Source organism: Daphnia pulicaria, chromosome 1 (genome assembly GCF_021234035.1).
Source record: "Daphnia pulicaria isolate SC F1-1A chromosome 1, SC_F0-13Bv2, whole genome shotgun sequence".
NCBI lineage: Eukaryota > Metazoa > Arthropoda > Branchiopoda > Diplostraca > Daphniidae > Daphnia > Daphnia pulicaria.
In genome coordinates, this window is record NC_060913.1 from 34,913,705 (window position 1) to 34,929,789 (window position 16,085).

General features: G+C 39.7%; 1 long non-coding RNA gene across 1 annotated transcript; it reads right to left on the reverse strand.

Moving 5' to 3' along the window:
• Window positions 1-11,064: 11,064 nt before the first annotated feature.
• Window positions 11,065-12,445, reverse strand: LOC124328977. Its single transcript, XR_006916568.1, has 3 exons — window positions 12,235-12,445; window positions 11,991-12,167; window positions 11,065-11,931 (listed from the first exon to the last, which is right to left on the reverse strand). It is a non-coding gene; the product is annotated as an uncharacterized LOC124328977 (long non-coding RNA).
• Window positions 12,446-16,085: the final 3,640 nt, after the last annotated feature.

Below are 16,085 nucleotides of genomic sequence, written 5' to 3' on the forward strand. Positions count from 1 at the left end.
TTTCAAAAGAGATAAGACAACTCAAAAAGTTGTTACCCAACGAGCGCGCCATGCAAAATATATTTTGTATTTTTCTTTTTACCTTAGTCGGATAACGGGTCGACAGATGAATAGTCTATTTTGTGAGTGATGTTCGGTGATGTTGAACAAGTTGTCCACTTCAAAGATTTGAATACCTTGACCGTAAACCAGGATTTTGGGCAAAGAAGTTTTGGAGGCACCCACAGACACGTCCAGACCTTGAATGTCGGATATGTCGCAGCAAACGGGCGAGAGCCATCTAAGTCGAGTGTCTTCTCGTTTCCAGAGGATCAGTCGTTGGTCCAGTGACACGCTTAAACACAAATTGTTGGCCAGCAAGGCCACCCCTGTTAACGTATTTAAATTAAGGTGATGAAGCAGAACACAATTTTTTAAAAAAGGAATTCAAACATCAACGAATCTTCATAATAAAAATGTTTCTCGCAACATTGACCACATTGTTTTCATTGTTGTGATAGTGAAGTTGCCTTGTGTTCAATGACTCGGATGCAGTTGTTTGAAGAGCTTTTAAAATGTCTTCAAAGCTTAAGAACAGCACCTGCTTTTGAAACGAAAGACATGAGTTATGTATAATCACACCAAAGCAAGCCAACCATAATACCTTGATATTTGCAGCTGCTGGCCTGGATTCAAAGTCTTCCAGTACATTTCTGGACCTTGTTTTCCCATAAGGAAAGAAGGTGGACGATACAATCTGAAAAGCGGGCCGGCGTGCTGGTGAGATAATATGCATTAGATAATTTTCAGAACTTATAAATCACACGACCACAGCTCGAAGGGGGGAAAAAAGTACCAAGGGCTAAAAACTAGTGATGAAATCAAATGCGAATGATCTTACTCTATTATCATGAATTAGGTCTGAAACACTGTGTGGCGATGGACGCCTTCGCCATTTCGAAAACCTATATTTCGGCCGATATATCTGTATCACGAAATTCGTAACACCAAGTAACACCAAATTCTAGACTTAAAAACAACATCAAGAAGCAAACTCGAAACTTACACGCCATCTAGGAATGGTGATTCCATTCATATATTATGGATTTATCTGCTAGATGGCGTACCTCTGACACGGACTAATAAATTTGTTAGAAATTGAGGTAGGAATTTGTTTAGTTCCGCATGAGCATTACGAGCGAAATCATTCAAAATGCCGAAAAGAGGCAAGAAAAAAAGTACTTTCACACCAGACAGGCAGAAGATTATTAATAAGGCGCAGAAAAGGGCGGCAAGCGAGGAATGCAGCCGTTTAGATTTTGATTTAGTGGAAGAAAATCGAATATCGGTAACCAATTTGTGGTTTATTTTGAAAACGTACAATACTTAAATTCGCAATTAATGCAGTTGTTTTCTGCAAATGATTTGGCGCCATCTGAAGAACAATTGATTGATGTGGACATAGAAATTGAGGTAGGATTCCAAATATATTAGTCTGTTTGTTAGTATTCTGATGATAAGAAAGCAATAAAGTCCATTTTAATTGTGCTTGCAGTTTCAAAATGAATCCTCAGAAGTTCAAGACATGGACAGCAATGCTCTGGTGATTGAAATTATAACTGAAGTAGCAACAGGAGGAGAATTATCTCTATTGGAATCATCAGAGGAGTTTTTAACTGAAAATACGATTAGTCTGGACTTGAAAGAACCGCCAACAGCTAATCAACTAGCTGATTTTGAAAAAAACCCAATAACTGCACTTATGGCTTTGGCAACTAATTCTGGACTGGGAAGGTTTTCGGCAACTCGAAATCTTTACAGCAGTGGTATGGCACCTGTATATAATATTTCCTTTAGAATATGTCGTAATCTAAGCAACGTCGTTTCATGAGATTTGTTTTTCATTTAGCAAATGACTTACCGAAAGTCACTGAACAATTGCTTCATGAACTAAAGGATAATCTTAGAAATGAGGATAAAGGAGAAATAGTTGATAGATTTCAGCAGTTTTTTAACACCAATGCACTGTTGGTTGGTTGTGCAAGCTGTGGCATCAGGGAATTTGTAATGGGGAAAACAACGTACCACTACATTCCTGTAGAACAATTGTCAATTCTCCTTCTCACAAATGAACAAATCGCTTCCTATACCTCCGTTCCAGACCAATACAAACCGGTTATTAGTGTTTACAAATTTGAGAGAACAGGTATGATCTTACTTGAATCCCTATCGCCAAACACGTAAAAGCAAAGTTGAAGTTATTATGTGGTGTGTGGTGTAAATGCACAAAACAATCACTTTAGAATTACGATTTTACTTTTCTTGAAATTCCATATCACATAAGAGTATTTGCACAGAGCAAAGAGCAGAAGAATCTATCTATTGATTTGATTTGTGTCTCTGGCCATGGCGCATCTATCTATTGTTGTTAGAAAAGAAAAGTTGATTTCGTCTGCTTCCTAATATCTGGCTGGTCTGTGACAGCGGTGTCAGTCAAGCAAAATCACACTATTTGCGTAATATACGCTTCAACGTTTCTTGACGCTTGTTTGGCAATTAAAATATAATCTCTAACCAATTTTGCGAAATAAATAGGTCTTCTTTATCATTTGCATCGTGAGCTTGTCAAAAATGGAACTGCTGCTATTTGTTCAAAATGCCACAGCAACATTATGGTTGGTAAGCCATCAATACCGAAATTGGCCATTGCTGCTGGAATTGACTTTGGGAACTATGATCGCATTGGTTTAGAACCTCTAACAATCGTGGAAGAATTACTGATATCTAAAAGTAGACTTTATGTTTCCATTGTTAAGCTGATTGGCAGTAGAGCTCAAGAGAGACAGTCAGCCAAAAAAGGCCACGTAATTATATTTCCTCAGCCTGACGGACCATTAAAGTTAGCTGAGCTTCAAAGGATGAATTCATCCATTGGTAAATATAACTAATCAATAATTGATAGATGCAATAACTAACATCAAATATTAAAATAATTAGATGGTGAAGAATATCCAAGAATTGAAAATCTGGAAGATTATATTTTTGTGTGCATCGTTGGATCACGCTTTTTAAACAACACACTCGTCCCTTCCACATTTCCTGACGTTTTGGAACTAAAAGTGAGGGTTGGCGTAATTTACCTATGGCTTAGTGCGTTAAAACATATCAACCCATTTTACCGCAACATCGAAATTATTGACACACCTGCGATGCGTTCACAGTTAGAACAGATTACTATAAATTTGATTACTAATGCCACAGTAGTCGAAAATGAAAGCGATATCACAATAGATAGGATTGCTACTCAAGAAGAAACAACGACATCTGTAGAAGAACGCGAAGAAGATACTGTTCGTCTGATGCCAACTATCCTTCTTAAACGTGATATCCCGATCACACAAGGTCAAACTGATTCGGTGCGCACTGCATTTGAGGGATTAATGGGTGAGGGGTGTTGAATAATGTACATTCTGTTTAGAAAATAATGTATTTTTCTAAATTCGCAATTTTTATTTTGAATTTTATAGAAACGATTCAATGTAAAAGATCAACAAGTGAACCAGAATACATCAACAACCAGGCTGTTGGTATTCACGAGCACCGAGAAAATATTAACCAGGTAAAAATATCTAAGATTTAAACTAAACTATTTACATACCTAAAATTGAAAATATCCAATTTAGATTCACGTCGATATGGAACATACCCCCTTCAACGAATTTGAGGATAACAACCTTCTTTTCTACACATCTTTCCCATTTTTATTTATGCTTGGAAACGGTTTGAAGAAAAAGGGCACACTCTCAACTGAAACAATTCGACATCTTATGTTGCAGTTCACAGCACGTTTTTCAAACTGTGAAAGACTTATATTCCTTCTATTCGATCAATTACAACGGCATTCGGCTGCACGCGTTGTTGCATCCCGTGTAAAATGTAATCAAAGCTCTTTTGATGCCTTTGCCAAATGGGTGAGTGACCCAACATTCTCCATAGAGCTCCAGGAAGCTGCGAAAAACCCTGCGGCTGAATCGTCATTGAAGCTTTTACAAAAACTAAACAAGCACATCAAATCTACTACAAGTATGGTCCCTTACACAGTCGCACAACGCAGTGCTTCAATTAAAAATCTTATGACAATGCGATACATGTACGGGATGCCGAGCATATTTTTTACCTACGCGCCTGACTACGTTTATGGCAAATTAAATTTAAGAATGTCGATCGGCCAAAAAGAAAATGAGGGATTTCCTGCAAATGGATTTGGATTAACAGAAGCACTTCAGCAAGGTGATTCCATATTCCACGATGTTCCAATAGCGCCACACAACCTCGCGGTACTTAATGCTAAAGGACCCGTGGCTGCTGCAGAATACTTTAGACTTCTCACTGAATCTGTTTTCCATATTCTTTTGGGCACACCCGCCGAACATTGTTCCAAAAGAACAGAACCTCTACCAGCTAGAAAGCGTGGGGTATTTGGAGTACCTATTGCATCTTTTGGAACGGTTGAAGAACAGGGTCGGGGTTCTTTGCACCTGCACGTCGTGTGCTGGGGTGGACTGCCTGGGCATCTTCTTCAGTCGTCCGCAACCTTCCCTGTCTTAATTGATGCAGTCGCTGAAGCCCTAAATGGGATGGTGAAGGCCGAGGTTGATCCTTTAATTCAAGCTGGTCAACTGATCAATCAAATCAACAGGATAGCACCACCAAGACCATGCCTTATCACTGCTAGTAATCCGATTGCCAATCCAGAGAAATTTTATGAGGAAGTAAACTCTGCTGCCATAATGTGTAATTGCCATAGTCATACAGAGACATGTCATAAAGGAAAAATAGGAAAAATATGCTGCAGATGTCGCAGGCCGCAAGGTCTGGTATCTGAAACCAGCTGTGTTCAAATCGAGGCAGCTAATGGCATCAACAATCAAGCTTCTTATAACGTTCTCGAAAAAGTCCAACAACCGTTGCGTTCATCCTTAAAAAGCAGAAACATTTCAAAATTGCCGATTCCGGAGAGAGACAAAAGATTAGTAATGTGGGAACTAATGCGCCGATTAATGGAAAAAATTCGCGATGAGGACTCAAGTAATGTATTTTTCTTGGCTATTTATTGAAATTGTTCTGAAAATTTCTAACTTGTTAAGGTGATGGACTACAGTTGACGGATCATTTACAGAGCAAGTTTTTAGACCTTACTCAGGAACAGAAGGATCGAATAAATGCCATATTTCCAAAACGGAATGGACTCATCGTGGAATACAATGAAATCATAACTGCTTTACTTGGGTGTAATACCAATGTAAGTATATTGGGGAGTGACGAGCAAGCCAAATGCACTCTTTTGTATTTGCTTAAATATGTGACCAAGCCTAGTATTGAGATCACGCACAGCCTTAGTCTAATTAGTCACGCGCGACGTACTATAGAAAAACATCCTTCAGTTGCACAAGACACTGGAACTGAGCAACGTACAGCCATGCATTTCCTCAATCGAGTGGCAAATAAAATAAGCAGCACCGTTGAAGTATCTGCCCCATTTGCATCTCTTGCTATATTAGGTAAAACAATTGTGTTGCTCAAAGTGTAGAACTGTTGACCGAAATAATCCTTATGATTCCCTACCAAACACCTAAAATAACCGAATGAACAATGTTATCTTTATCAGGAGCACCAGCTGAATTTTCTTCGGTAACCTTCTTCAAGGTGTTTGTCAAAGAAGCTATTGAATTTGTCAAAAAACATCCTGACTACACTGCTTCTGATCTCTCTATCGAAAGCAATAGTGAGTTCCAAACGTTACCGGGTGATGAAGAAGAAGAAGATGACGCTGATACCGTAGTAAACAATCAATTCAAATTAATTAATTCACAACTTTCTTATGTTGGGAATTATTCAATCAATTTTTATTCCAACATTTCACAGAATGGTGGTGACAATAATCTCCCATCTGAAGGGATAGACATGGAAGAATTATCTGAATTGTTGAATGAAGAATTACAGCCAGAGATTTTGTGCCCTGAATATGATTCCAGTGAAGAAGGTGACAGCTCTTCTACGGTACCAATCTACACTGGAGCAACAGGAAAAATTGCGGTTCCACAACACATTCATTATAGCTACCGAGGGAACCACTTTCAGAACTACAGTCTCTATGAATTTGCGTCAATTGTTGATGTTGTTCCCAAAAAAAAAGAGAATAACCAAGAAGACACTGGCACTGTAACGAGTCAGGACACAATTAAGGAGAACAGCAATAAGGTAAGTAGGCCAGAAGTCCCAGTTTACTATATGAAATGTATAATTTCTTTTTTAACAATTAGAGAAAATGTGGTCGTCCTGAAAATGGATGTTTTAAATTTGCAAACTCCCATCCCTTGCACGAAACACACGTTATGCGATTAAGATCAAAACCAAAAGTCCCAGTCGTGAAATATGCACCAGGACCACCACCTTCCAAACCGACAATTCTAACAGATGCATGGAAGAAAAAAGCTAGAGAGTTTGCTACTTTCTTTCTAGTCCTATTCCGACCATGGGGGTAATGTTACACTTGTAGAAAGTTTTTCGGTACTAGGTATTAATTACGAGTTGTTTACATCTAAACAACAGCTATAAAACCAATGGAAACGGGACTCTTCCTGGAGATTTGTCATGGAATCAATTGTGCTCCTTTATCAGGAACCTTGAAGACGGGATAAATGGGAGAGGCGCTTCTTTTTTGGACACCGTAAGAATGGCATGGATAAAAAACTTGGCTCACAACCTAAGAACGAGCGGAAAAGATCGTGCTGCGGTTCAAAAATTTGGAAGAAGAGCTGCAACGATATGGGGTGTCCCAGATTCTTCAATGCCAATTTTACTTAACGGGTTAGATAATTTACCTCACAAAGACAGTGAAGAGACCGCTCAGGAAGAATTGGCCCAAATCGCTATTGACCTTATCCGAGCTGAAGCCGCTGCTGATGATCAACTGAATCATCCCAACTATAAATATCATCAATATCTTCAAGGAACAACTGCTGCACTATCAAAAATCATGGGAAGTATTGATAACATGCCAGCATCATTGACAGCGCCTAGGCCTTTAGGCTATGACAACGCAAGAGCATTACTTCATCTAGATGCAGATAATGAACCTTCAATAGAAGAAATATTATTAAAGCTGAAGAAAGATGACGTAAGTCCCAATGAAAAAATGAAGTTACCAACGTAAGACAATTTCGCTGCTTTATTTATGATAGGAAAGAGAAGAAGTTCAAAGGAATGATGAAATGGATGTTGTTCCTGGTGAAAGAGGACCACATATAGTCGATGAACCGGCCGTCGACACGAACCTACTAAATTCTTGCCAATCCGCAATACTAAAGCAATGCGAATCGTATTTCCAGGTAAAACAAGTCTTAATAAACATGTATAATAAATAAAGAATGCTAACCTAACCTTCTTCGAATAGAAAAAGCAAGATTCGGAACTAAGGGGATCCTTATGCCCAGCCCCACTACAATTGCTCGTACATGGTGGCCCTGGAACAGGAAAATCTTTTCTGACCAGATGCATTTACAAAAAAGCAAAAGAACTAGGTTATATCGTTAGATGTGCAGCACCAACCGGAATAGCCGCAGGAAATTTGCCTGGTGGAAGGACGATCCACAATCTTTTTGGATTTTCAATCAAGGATTTGAAGTCTTCAACGGAACTGCCTGATTTATCTATTCAGGCTGTAAATGATTTAAAATACCGTCTAAAACCCGAAGAATTGATTATGATAATCATAGATGAGGTTTCTTACATATCACCTGAATTTCTGGGCCATATCGATAAACGTCTGAAGCAACTGACCGGAAAAAAAGATATTCCATATGGAGGTAACATGGTAGCAATCTTACTTAGTTTAGTTAATGGACATACTCATGATCATAACACAATTTTTTTTTAAGGTATCGCAGTTCTGTTAATGGGGGACTTTTATCAATTGCCACCGGTTGCAGCTACTTACACCCTCTATAGTGCTGTTGTAAAAATGTTTACGGAATCCAAGGAAATAGAACACAATCCCGCTGGACCACGATCCAGAGGAGCACAACTTTTCAGCATGTGTAATAAATTTGACCTAACGCAGCAGATGAGAGCAGCTGAAGATGAGAGTCACACTAATATGCTCGACAAAATGAGAAATCCCATTCAAGGAAGGAGTTACATCGATTCTGAATGTGTATCAAAGATTAAAACGCTACAAACATCAGACATCGTAAATGACCCACTCTGGTCATGGGCACCAATAATTGTCACAAGCAACAAAGAACATCTTGTGATTAACGATTTCCAGTCGAAAAGGTGGAGTAGTCATTTTAATACGCCGCGGTTTGTATGGAAAATTCCGCTGGTTGGTAACTTGGCTACTGTAATACCAAATGAGCTACACTCAATTTTTTACGATAATTGCAAGGCTCTAATTGGATGTTTCGTCTGTGGTGCCCCAGGTAATCAAAACTAAGATTTTTTGAAATTCTTCATTAAGTCTTTTTTATATTGTAGGATATCTGACAAAAAACATCAACCCTTCCCGAGGTCTATCGAATGGGACCCGAATAATTTACGATTCCATTACTTTAGATGAGAAGGAGAACATGCATAGTGTGATGGAGCAGCTCCTACTAAAAAGTGGCAGAGATATTGAGTTACAATTCCCACCCAAGTATATTCATGTCGAAATTCCTGACGCTGAAGCAGTCATGTTTGAGGATATCACGATGACCCCAGGTAAGGTAGTAATCCCTATCGCTATGAACAATCCTGAAAATCATCAGGTACAAGTTCCATTTCGTAATGAAGCTGTAAGGGTTGATGCAAAATCGCATGGAGTCGAGCTGGGGTTTTCTTGTACTGTGCACAAAATGCAGGGGTTGACATGCGATCGTGTGATAATTGACGTCAACAAACGTCCATTTCAACCACAAATTTGTTATCACGGACTTTATGTTGCTTTTTCGCGTGTAAAACGAGGCGAACATATCCGTTTACTCCCTCTTCAACCCACGTCTTGCAACTTTAATCACCTTTACCAATTAAAACCACCCTCCACTCTAATGACATGGGCCCAAGGATATAATAAAGATGGTTTGTGGTCGTCCTTGAACGTGCCACCGCAAAGTAGAGTGTTGCAAAACAAGAAAAGAAAAAGAAATGACGGCAAGAAATAAAAATGCTTTTAAATCTCAATTCTTAATATGAAATGTCTTGAATACTGTGTTTCTACCCAACGAAGTTGTCTAATTTTCCCATCTGAAGCTCTGAATTTTCCCAATAAAGTTGTCTAATTTTCCCATAAAACTTGATGCTTGATGAACTTGATGTAAAATATTTATGCACAAAAATAAATTAAAGAAAATAATTATATTGGATGGCTCAAAAAAAAAATACAGCTAAGCAATAATAAACAAAAATATTTCCAAAAATATTCAATTCGTCGACGAGAGAGAACAAGTACCACGGGTGTCCAACACAAGTAAAACAGAAATCGAAACCAGCATTAAAGGTGTCCAGCTAAGTGTAGCGTCCACCGTCATACACGTTCACGATCTGGCTCGAGGAGTCCGCCCTTATCAGGTAACGGCCCCCCCGTGAACTAGACCCTTAAACACTAGATCCTCTTCCATGTAATACTATGTGAAGACTGTGGCAATGAAGACGTGACGGACCGTCTCTTCATTCTTCAGTACCATCAGCGTAGACTTGCCGACGCCCGGATGGACAAGGTGGGTGGACATACAATGCAATAAACAATACATACAAACATACAAAAAGTGACTCACCGTTGTGTTTAAATCCAAGCATGTATCCAATGAAATCCAGAACACATATATCCAATGAAACACCGAGTCACTGACCACACACAAAAGAAAATAAATGTAACTGTAGACGGCAATGTCAAGGCATGTATCCAATGAAATATTCATAGACTCGCACAATATGTGACTCAAGCCTCCAGCAAACACCACGTGGAAATAAAATAAAAAAAAATCAAAGATTCAATCAATAATCGGTATTAAAAAAGTTACCAATAAATACAACTCACCAATGATTCCAATTCAATGTATCCAATGAAATATTCACAGACTCGCACAACATGTGACTCAAGCCTCCAGCAAACACCACGTGGAAATAAAAAAAAAAAAATCAAAGATTCAATCAATAATCGGTATTAAAAAAGTTACCAATAAATACAACTCACCAATGATTCCAATTCAATGTATCCAATGAAATATTCACAGACTCGCACAACATGTGACTCAAGCCTCCAGCAAACACCACGTGGAAAAAAAAAAAATCAAAGATTCAATCAATAATCGGTATTAAAAAAGTTACCAATAAATACAACTCACCAATGATTCCAATTCAATGTATCCAATGAAATATTCACAGACTCGCACAACATGTGACTCAAGCCTCCAGCAAACACCACGTGGAAATAAAAAAAAAATCAAAGATTCAATCAATAATCGGTATTAAAAAAGTTACCAATAAATACAACTCACCAATGATTCCAATTCAATGTATCCAATGAAATATTCACAGACTCGCACAATATGTGACTCAGGCCTCCAGCAAACACCACGTGGAAATAAAAAAAAATCAAAGATTCAATCAATAATCGGTATTAAAAAAGTTACCAATAAATACAACTCACCAATGATTCCAATTCAATGTATCCAATGAAATATTCACAGACTCGTACAATATGTGACTCAAGCCTCCAGCAAACACCACGTGGAAATTTAAACAAAAAAAAATTAAAGATCAGTAGCTCTGTTCTCTTACTACGCGACAACGCGACTAACAATGCAAGCGTCAGGACAGACAGTATAGTCAGTATAAGTCGCGTAGTGGTGGTGGCGCTGATTTCCGGCATTGATTTGGCAGCTAGCGCCACTAGTGGCCTGAAAAAGGTGTAAAATCAAATTTGACAGGCCTTAATGTCCAGTCATTCAGGCCAGTAAAAAATATTTTCAGGCCACTGGTCTGAATGTCCGGCACCCATAGACCCAATACAAAATATTTTTAAATAAATTAAAACTTTGAGAGTAATGAAAAGGTTTGTATCAATATCTTTCAACCATATCATGTGAGAAACATAACAGCCAAAACGGCACTTCCAATCGCCGAAATACCAGCTAGACATTTTAACTCCATAGATTGAGGCAAATCTAATATCAAGCTGCTATGAGCCAGCAAACAATAGAGAGCAAGTCAACCACATCAGGGATAATCAAATCATCTTTGGCGTACTGTGGTAACATAGAGAAATGGGAAATGGAGAGAAACCAGAAGGCAGTGAATGAGAAATAAGGACTAGCTATGGAAGCAGGCAACGTTACTAAAAGGATTGATTTCTCAAGGACGTGATAGGAGAATAGGAAAAATGCAAGAGACACGTTGATCAAAGAGATATGCAAATTACGCGAACTGTTCTTAAAATATAGATGAAGTCCACAAGGGAAACTGAAAAGAGCTGTTAGCAGTAAACAATATCTAGCGATAGCGGTGGGTTCCATTATTCGTCGGATTTTGACCAAAACATTTAATGTGCACCAGAAGTTGGCAACATAATCTTCAAAAATTCCGCGGTTGAAAGGAAAGACTCTGGAGAGAACTTGTTGCAAAAGCCCATTATGAAATTGTAAAAATAGATACCAAATAATGGTAAAAGTGGCCAATGTTACAATCCCAATACTTATCAAATTTCAAAGTTGATATTAAGGAGGAACCCCTACGGTGACAAGAAGCCAGCAAATAGAAGAACATGGGTATAGCGTGATAAAGCTCCATTTGCTTAAAGTTTAGTTCTGCTGAAAAAACAACTTGAATGAGGTGACCAGGAAAAAAGATTCTATCGTGCAAGCTCTTTCAATGAAGCCAAAGTGCTAATAGCCAGATTTAGAGGAATGCAACCTATGATAACAAATAAATTAGCTTGTGACACTTTAACGGTAGAACATATAATTGGATACCTTGTGGCAGGACAATATTCCCAAGACAATGAGTGAGACGAAGTTAGCACAAAGAACCATAGATGCTTCATTGTTTTGCACCGTCTTGAAATTTATAAGCCAATTCCAAGGCATCAGGAGCTGTCAGTGGATGATCTTTTGATAGACCAACGACTATAATATGGAGTAAAATGTATCCTACATGATGGAAATTAGTAGTCAAAGTCAGTAGTCACATGAATATTCCAACGAAATTTTTAAATACCTCCATAATTTGTTGAATCCATTTTTCAGAGAGTTTGGCTGCAACACGTCACGATTATGCACAAGTTTTTTGTGCACTGATACAAATTTAAAACAAACAGAAAACATGACGTATCCTAGGATGCAATGGCTACGAGTCTTTCGACCACGCTTGACAAAAGTAAAGGGAATGAAAATTGCGGAAAGAAGTAGTGGAAAATGGATACGGGCGTTCACATGCAAAGGCTCACAAACATGCAGTTGCCCTAAGACTAGAAAAGCTACACATGGGGATTACGGAAAAAAATAAATAAAAAAAACTTAAACAGATACGAACGAAAATATCCAGTAATACTCAAAGAAATTAAGTTAAGAAGGTTACCGAAATTTGGAATAAATCGGTCAAGTAGAAAAAAAGAAGATAGCAAAAGACCAAACTGACAATAAACCTTTTGGAGCCCAACTCCAAGAAGGTATCGATTACTACGATACGATACGATACATGACATGATCAGAAACTTAAGAGCCTTCGGTATACTAGAAGTATAACCCTCAGGGATAAATAGAATTTCAATGGACGATTCCCTTATATCACCAGTCGAAGATGTAGTCGTTGCTGGAAGCAGTTACAGAAACCAAGCGGAAAAATACACACAGACAACTGCAATGCAGTTGCTTTGTTTCAGTTAATTCAAAATTAGTTTCATGAATTGTAATTATCATTATTGATTCACTCATCTGTTTTAGTTTTATTTATTTTTCTAGTATTTTGGAGCAACTACAACGACCAAAAAAGATTGCCTCGCCGTAATGTCAACTGGCGGTTAGAATTCCGCGTTTTTTCTTCTACCTGGATTGGTTGAGCGTGGAGTTACTTTCGGGTTTTCACCTCTAAAATAGTTGATGTGGGATCATGTAAACTATTTGAAAAGTCTAGGGATAATTAAAATGAATCGTCGTTTCCATTGCATATGAAATGTGCTGAAATGTTGTTATCTCCGAAGGGGATTGTCACGACTATTTAAGTTGCTCAACCCGTGTGTTTGATTGACGATTACCAGGGGAACCAACTAGGAAGCGGTGTCTGCTACGGCCGGAGCGGGGTGAGCGTTTTCGTTTTCTGACTCGCTTTTTGCTCTGCTCTTTTTTGTGTGAAATACTTCGCCTGTGTCCCGTTTTTTCAGCGAAATACAGAAAATTGGTGAGAATTCTCATTTGATGTTTTCTTGTTTATTTTGCTGTGGGAAATAATCTCACAGGGATAACCTCTCCCCCTTTTTTTCTTCTTCCCCCTTTTTTTGTCGCGTCCCCTCTCAAACGTCCCCAAATACGTCTATGCCTCCCGGCGATTTCCTCGCCAGACTTTAACGAGTTTGTACAAAAAAGAAATGTTACGAGTTTCTCCCCCTAAATTAGAGCGGATAGCCGATTCGTTCAGATCAGTGCTGGATCACCGCGCTTAACTTACTACCGCGGTACTACCGCGCGGTAGCGGTAGAACCGCGCGTTAGGACCAAAGACGCGTTAGTGTCAAGGGTTAATTTGTTTGTTTCAGTGGGTTAATAGCTGACTAATGACAACATTTTGGTGAATTTGATTCAGGTTGTTTGTTCCAAGATTACTAATTGGGTGGTTGGTTTATCGCCAGCATGGCGTTTGCAGCCACCACTGCTCGAGGATCGAAAGTTACAACATCAGCAATAGGCTCCCGACATAACGGACAAATTATAACACGTAAGGTATCAATGCAATTTAAACAAAAAATGTGGTGGCATGGACGAAGGAATGATCCGCTTGATTGTCTAAACAGACTGTGCAAGTGCCATCAGCAACTTCGGGGTTCATCTCGCGAATTGCGGCCGGGTTATAAGCTTAGAATGGAATTTCTTCTTGAACTTCCATCATAGCTACTTCTTCTTCAAATAAAATTTCCTCCTCTTGTTGTCTTCTTAGACGATCTTGTTGTAGTCTTTCCATAATATCATCTCTTCTGCGCAGGTGTTGTGCAGTCTGGCGGTCAGACATGTCCTGCAGTCTTCGTGCACATTCGGGATCGTCTGGGATTTCCCAATATAGGTCCACTAAGTTATCGGCAGGAGGCAGATCTTCTCCACGGCCTGGTTCTTTGTCGCCACGGCCTGCTGGTTAGCCGCGAACAGGAGGCAGATCTTCTCCACGGTCTGGTTCTTCGTCGCCACGGACTGCTCCTACGCCACCGCGGTCTGCTCCTACGCCACCAAGGCCTGCTCGTTGGCCACGCCAAGCTCTTTGGCCACGACCACGAACAGGAGGCAGATCTTCTTCTTGGTCTGGTTCTCCGTCGCTACGGCCTGCTCCTACGCCAACGCGTCCTGCTCCTATGCCACCGTGGCCTGCTCGTTGTCCATGACCACGAACAGTGGCTGCAGCAGGCTTATTTACCGCAGCGTCTGCGTCAAGAGGATTCTCAGCAGCGGTTGCGTCAACAGGATTCTCAGCAGCGGCTGCGTCAACAGGATTCTCAGCAGCGGCTGCGTCTACAGGATTCTAACCAGCGGCTGCGTCAACATTATTCTCACCAGAGGCTGCGTCAACAGGATTCTCACCAGTGGCTGCGTCAACAGGATTCACAGCAGGATCATTTTCAGGGGGTTCTACACCATCATCATTTTCTCCTCCGTCGTCATGTTCGCCGGGCAACACTCCAACGAACAGGAGCACTTCAAATGCAGCTCTGGCTTCCTCCATTGGAAGGTAATAATCTTCAAATTCTCCAGCATTGTTGCCACCATTATTGCCATCATCGAATTCAAATTGATTTCTGGCGGAGATCAAGAATTCACGGAAAGTAATCCGGTCTTCGTCGAGATTGTTGAGCAACCGCCTGAGGTTCCTGTTACGAATGACAAGCTGTCGGTGCATCGTAGCCCTAACAGGTCTTCCAGTTTTTACAGCAAGATAATCGTACACAGCCAGCATTCCAAATTCCTGCTGTTTTTCTGCAAAGATTATTTGTTAAAGTTATTCTAATGTGTTGTATTTACTAATATTAGTTCCTAATTCTAATTTGTTTACCTAGGAACAGCCAGGGAGCAGGGTGAGCTAAACTGACGATGGCGTTGAAAAGCCGGTGTTGCGCTTCCAATAGGTTGTTGGTACGGTTGGCATCTTTGTAAACGCAAAACCGATCTGGTTCGATCCTCTCCAACCAAAAGCTCCTGACGTAGACAAGAAATTGTCTTAGTTGGACCCTCGTCTCAGGTCCAACATTATCCGGTAACTCTTCCATACATTGTTGAATAACCTATGAAAGTAAAATTTAATGTAAAAACATAAAAAATATAATGAATTTTTTATTTCTAGTTACCTCAAAGCCGCCCCACACAAGTCACGCCGGCAAAAGCGCGAGCGCGATGGCCATTTTTATCAATCTTCTTACTTCTTCATCTTCTCTGTAGGCGGCAGTCAACCCGATTCTGGTTGCATATTGGTAAATAGCCTGTGTAAATTTAAAAATAAAACACAAAAAGTAATAGAAGTGAATCCAATTTAACGCTTATAGGGAGGAAAAAATACGTTTCCGCTGAGGTAGTGACAGCCGCGGAATCTGGCGCCGGGCAAAGCTCTGGACATCGCTTGTAGTAGGGCCAGCTTATAATCGCTGACTACCAACTCCGGAGCTGGCACTCTCCCTGTGAGTCGTTATATTAATTTAGTATATTGTTTTGCATTGCATAACGAAATAATTGTTTTATTTAGATATCCTACATTTTTTTTAGGCAAACTTCGCTCAGACGTGCCAGGCATGCTTCGTAAAGAGTTTGCGTCTTTGCGGTCATCAAGAACGTGGCCGCTTGTATAGAAATGCCGTGGGAAATGGCATGAACACTTTCC